At 43.9% G+C, this 6,162-nt stretch overlaps 1 pseudogene; it reads left to right on the forward strand.

Moving 5' to 3' along the window:
* Positions 1–248: 248 nt before the first annotated feature.
* Positions 249–5,836, forward strand: LOC119512894 (annotated as a pseudogene).
* The last annotated feature ends 326 nt before the right edge of the window (positions 5,837–6,162 follow it).

The raw sequence follows: 6,162 nt of genomic DNA on the forward strand, positions 1-6,162 counted from the left end.
TAGTTGAGTTTAAGCCCCTAGAAATCTGTTTATTCTTCGATCCCACATTTTTAAGGTGTATCCTATACTTACATTCAGTTGGAAGGCACTGTAATAGACACTACATATAAAATTATATTCAAAACTAAGGTTACAAAAATATACCTAATAATTTATTGAATTAGAAGATGCTTTCTCATAAAATATCCTCCAATTAAAGGGAATACCTTGTGTTCTAAAGCATGGAAACATATCACACTGAGTTATTCATGGCTATTGCTTTTGAATCGGCACTTGATGTGCAGTGTATTCCAGAATTCCTGACAATTATGGTGTCTTCACTCCCTCCATTCAGTTTGTCTCGCTCCAGTTTGGGATGTTGCTGTGACTTCTCCGGCTCTGGGCTGCCCTGGCCCTTGTTCTTCTGCTCCTGGCACAGAGACTTCCATCAACTAAGGACCTGGGGATCAATAATGGAAAAGTATTGATGCAAGCAATCCTTGTTTTTCTGTATATCCAGTAGGTGAATTTGGAGAGATTCTTCTCTGCATGCCCTGAGGCCTGTAGCCCTCCTCATTGCACCTCTGATAACTGCCTTTCTTGTGCTTTCTTCCTCCTTCTACAGTTTTCCTACTTTTCTGTTTTTGCTTCATTTCACAATAATCTCTCCATTCCCGATAGTGTTCTCTATATTCAGCTTTATTTCCTTCTCTGTGTCTTCTCTGCCTGAAAACAGTTTCTTTATTAATAATACTTTTCCTGAATATTTCATTTGTTACCAAGAGTGAAATTCACTTCCTGGTGGTATTATCATCATGGGATAATGTAAAACAGATTATAAAAAAAAGAAATCATATTTTCAATATATTTTTCTTCCCACCCTTGAACTTTATAATTCTCCTTTCTTGTTCCTGACCTCTTCCAATATTTGGTATCTCTTTTGGATTGAAATGAACTGAGCATACGTCTATGAATAACAGTGGATTCTGCTTTGTTGTGGTTTTATTTTTCAGAGCTGAGTGCGGATGCTTCTCCAGTAATGAAGGACCCTCCCAAGCTGGAGTGTGATGCTACTGATGGCTCCTTTGCCAACAAGCATGGCTGCCACGTCATTGGCCACACTGATGACTATAGAGCCCTAAGAGAGCATACTGTGAAGGGCAAACTGCTGGTCAGAAAGGTACAATCACTTATGAGATCAGCATGCAACTTCCCTGGCCCTGCAGCTCAGGGTACTGAGGTAATCCCATCTGTGGCTCTTCAGTCCACTCCATCCTTAGGGACCTTTCTTCTAATTTTCACTCCTCCCACTTTTTTTCATACTCAGCATCTTCTAACAGCTAAGGGTACATCTGCTTTATATATCAGCCCAGGCCTTTTCTTCCGTATCTCCTATATTCACTATAAACTGTTCTCTTCCTGATACAGCTGACTTGATATTCCCCCTCAGAACCACAGGCATCCTAGTTGTTAAAATCAGTAGATCATTCATTGAGTATCAACATATGCCTGGTGCTGAACATGCTTCAGTAGTTTATTATCTTCTACAGAAACACTGTTAAATGCACACTCGTGGGCAAAAAGAAATCACTTAATCAAGTGAACACAAGTTGAGTGACCTCCACACACAGTGGAAGGAGTGAGGCTCTTGACTGACATGGGGTTCCCTGTTCAGACTGGGCAGGGAGAGGGAAAGAAGTCAACAAAGCTTCTCAGAGAGCTGCATCACTGGGAGAGGCCAGGCACCAATTTTTGTGATGTCCAAGACACTACAGATGCACACACGTGTAAGGACAGCCTCTGCCTCCACAGACCTCCACACTAGAGGGGAAATGTATACATACAAGTGAATTGGTACAATAAAGTGCTATAGGTTTGGTGTTAGAAGTTGTCCTCTGTTTGTGAGTACACAATGTAGATGTAGTCATTATACCAGGGGAAGAAAGTCACAGTTTCATAGAGGACATAGCAAGGGGAATGAGTTTTGGAAGTTGTACAGGTAAAGGGAGCAGCACCTCAGTCCTCGGAGCTGCAAATGGTTCAGCCCAGTTGAAGCATAAATAAGACTTAGGGAAGGGCAAGTGGTACCAGTGCAAAAAGCAGAGAACTTAGACCTGAGAGCATTGAGCAGCTACTAGAAAGGTTAAGGAGAGAGGGTGGAGAAATCTACATTCAAATAAGTTCTTTCATGTGGGAGGTCACTGCTGAGATTCAGAACCCTGAGTTGCCAGATTTAAAAAGGATTTTGCAGGTTCAAGAAGACACATTTTCTGGGTGTATGCTCCTCAACCACAAAGGAAGACTGACTCTTATACTTGAAAAGAAAAAACAAGACAAAACAAACAAACAAAAAAGAACAACTGATACCTCCTCACTGTGGGTCCATCACTCATCCCTCCTTCCCCAGGTGCTGGGCAGTGATAGTGACCATGAGCTTCGCAGCAGCACCCGTGCCCTGCACCACACCCTGGGGGAGTCGGCTTCCTCCTCACCATGTTCTGGAGAGCGGTCTTGCCAAACTCCCACAGCTCTGCCCTACCTGGCAAAGTGGTAAGAGGATATGTCCTTTACTGAGTTCAAATCTAGCTCTTATGCCCCTAAATATTCTCTCTCATTAGTCCTTCAATTTTCCTGAATTCCAGAAGCTGAATGGTGAGATGGGACAAACAGGACTCTTCTCCACGGAGACCCCAGATCCATGGTGTTTGCTTTCAGTGCAGCTCTGACCACATACTTTCTCTTCCCACTCCCTGACCCCAGAATAAGAAATCAAAGAGGATCCTTTAACTTTCTGAGGTTTGGCTGAGCTGAAATGAAGGGACATGTGAAAGCTTCAATACTTCCTGCTGTGAGTCACAGGTCCGCATAGTCACACATTATCCCAGATTGTCACCATGAGACTTCAAGCCTCTTGAAGCCACACCCTGGAACCCAAACTTATCACATAAACATGAGGCTCTGGGCCAGGCCCTGAAGAAGCCGGGTCCCTCAGGAACCTCTCACATCTCAGGCTGGCTCTCTATTAGCAGAACATTGGGAGACAAGTTACAGGATGCCCTCCCCAGCAATTCTAACAATAGATGAATATTTCAGATCCTTTGTAGGACACAACAATGCTAGTTATGGCAAGGGGAAACATGGGCATCTTCACATTGGAACAGTTATTTTTTGTGTGCATAATGTCCAAAGGCCAGTCCTGTCTCAATGCGTGCCCATATACATAAATGCCCAGACATATACATGCCTGCTGTATTTGTACAGAAATGCACATAACATTGTTGTACTACCAAGTTCTACTTGTGACACAGTAGTAATATAGCTGTTGTCAGTTCTGAATTTGAGCTACTGTTCACAGTTGGGACTTTAAATACTGGTCTGGATCAGGTTCTCTTTAACTACAGGTATGTAGGCCTGTGCTAATTTGATGTGGTTTCCCGTTTTCCAGTATTCCCAACTAATGGCCTCAGCAAAAGCTGCCATCAGCTAGAGGCCTGTAGAAGGTATTATGGAGAGAATTCTGCATAGAAATAGTTGAGAAGTTTGCGGTGTCCTGCTTGGGAGTGTCAAGAGCAACAAAGCAGGGGTGCTTTAGGATTTCTGATATTTCATGGACAGTCTGTCCCTCTTCCCACGGAGAGTCAATGGAAAGGGAACTTCTCAAACTGAGAACCACACTGTCCAAACAGCAGAATCTCCATCAGAGTACAACTGAGCGCCTGAAGACCACCATCCAGCAGAAGGAGAACACGGAATAGTTCATATTCAGCCACTGTAGGTGCCCCAGAGCCAGGGCATGGGCAGGGGAAAGGGAGGGAGTCTTCTGGACTCCCCACTCCGCTGCTGCTGAACTGTGAGCAGAGAGGCTGGGGGATATTGCCAGGGAGAGACAGATATCCCCAAACCTCCTGTGTCATGAGTAAATGTGGATGTAGAAGAAAGGCAGGATGGGGGTAGCAAGAGACCCCAAGAGGAGTATTCAGAATTAAGACATTAGAAAGCACACGCCAAGACAAGCATGGACCGACTGGTCATTTATGCTTTTTGGGCTGATTTGTCATTTCAGTCAGCAGTACACATGATGTTCTAAAGAAGGCAAGGACTAATTTGGAGGTAAGGAAACTACTGCACCACTCAGAGCAATCCCCATCTGTCATCAGAGTCTGCAGGTGACCCTGGACCTGCTTTGATCTTCCAGGAGAAGATTTCTGGTTCACTTCTAGGGTCACAGGTCCTCAAAAAGCATCCTTGAATTTTCCATCAACATCATCCATGCAGTTCCCATCAGCACCCACTCCTGACTTTTCTGTACACACCACATTGTCATTGTCTCTTCTTTTTACTACAGTTACCCCTTCTTTATGTCAAGTCAGGAGTCTATAGAAATGCAGTTGATTGATCCTTTAGGTCAGAGAATATCTGGGAATCAGCCTCTGAATTAGCTTTTGGATAGGGATCCTGAAGCCAGTTATGTGTCCTTCCTTAGGAACAAATAAAAGCTAGGTGCAATCTAAAAAATTTCTTGTACTGCACACTATAGGTTTAAGAACAGCAATTTGATTTTAACTTATCTTTTTTCTTTAGGCAACATCAAAAAAGAGAATCATTGGTCTTATTGATCTAAAAAAGAATTTGATAATTAAAAACTGAAACCTAAGGATAGTAAGTAAGTAAGACATTCTGTACTTTTACTTAAAATACTAAGTGATAAACATTTTCTAGCAAGTATTTTGAAGAAAATGGCTTAAAAACCAGAGAGTAAACCTTTGAACATAAACTTTAAAACTTTACCATGAACTATGGAGCATATTCCTAGAATGCTCCTAAATTGCAACCTGAGACAATGTTGATCATCCGTGTGAAAATGGATTAAGCCATGATTTAACTATTTTTTTTTCTTTTTGCAAATTCCCCTTTGTCTTTCTCTGATGATTCCTGTCTTTGCTAAGTCTCTTTGGAAGAATACTTATAAGATTTTCTCTGCAAAGCCTTATTCCTGTCCCAGCAAAGATAACCCAGCAGCCTCAAGTTTAGAAGCCTTCCACTCTACTCCCACTGAAATACTGTAATAGGCCAAAGACCTAGGTTGAAGTCCCAGGTTCATCTCTAATGGGCTGTGGGGCTTTGGCTGCCTTCTCCTCTGCAAAGGTGGAACTAGATGGTCCCTGAGGTCCCTGCTGACTTGGCCCCTTCCTCTCCTCCTTAATGTAATTTGGACATAAACTTAACAGGGATTTCTCTGCAAAATGTCCTCACTTTCCTATAAAAGACCATCTCTATGGGTGTATGTTTCATGCTAAGCACTTTATTCCTGGGACATGACAAAAGGCAGCATTTTGCTCCAGACAAAGTGAACTGGAGAGTAATCTGTCTTCTGAAGAGGGTGAGGTAGGGATCTGACCACCCAATGTGTAGGGGCTCTAAGCTGGGACATCATCAGCACAATGAGGAGGGGTTCCTTTTCCTCTGACCTGGGGGCATCAGTTGTCCTCCTGACTCACAGCATCCCCGCAGCTCATCCTCTTAACAGGCTCTCATCAGGCTCTGGGTCTCTGTCACCACTTAACTCTCATTGTAGGCAAAGTTAGCAAACAGCTGGCCAACCAATAGTCTCATACTTGGTTTGATGTATTTTCTGTGTCCAGGTGAAATCCCTCAGGGCTCTGCCATGCATTCCAGTCTTATGACTTTTGCCTTCCAGGAGCCATGCATGAAGCAAAGCCACCAGATGTCCTTCAAACAGCAGGAAGTGTGGGCCTGTCACCTTTTGTGCAACTACCTATCTACTAAACAGGATCTGGGCCCCATTCCTCCAAACCTGCTGGAAGGGTCAGAAGAAGGAGGAAGAGAGCTGTCCTAGCAGGGCAGCGAGAAAAGTGGAAGCCTTTCTTGCAGTTATGCAACACTATTAGTCAAGGTCCACCTGGTCCAGCACTAAGCAAAACCCACGCTTTTGCATATAGGACCCTGTGGCACTGCTTCTAAACAGCCTCAGTGGCACTTGGTACTGTGTGCAGCACAAGTTTCACACCTCAGCACCTATCCTCAGACGGTCAGCTCAGGGGAAACAGGGCCCTGCTTCCTCTGAATGGAGTGTGTGGTCCCAACACTGGAGCTCCATGTCAACTATAAAAGCACAGTACTGAGCAGGGTGCCCTGTGGACAGTGTTGGTGGAGGCTCCGGGA

Source organism: Choloepus didactylus, chromosome 2 (assembly GCF_015220235.1).
Source record: "Choloepus didactylus isolate mChoDid1 chromosome 2, mChoDid1.pri, whole genome shotgun sequence".
Taxonomy (NCBI): Eukaryota; Metazoa; Chordata; class Mammalia; order Pilosa; family Megalonychidae; genus Choloepus; species Choloepus didactylus.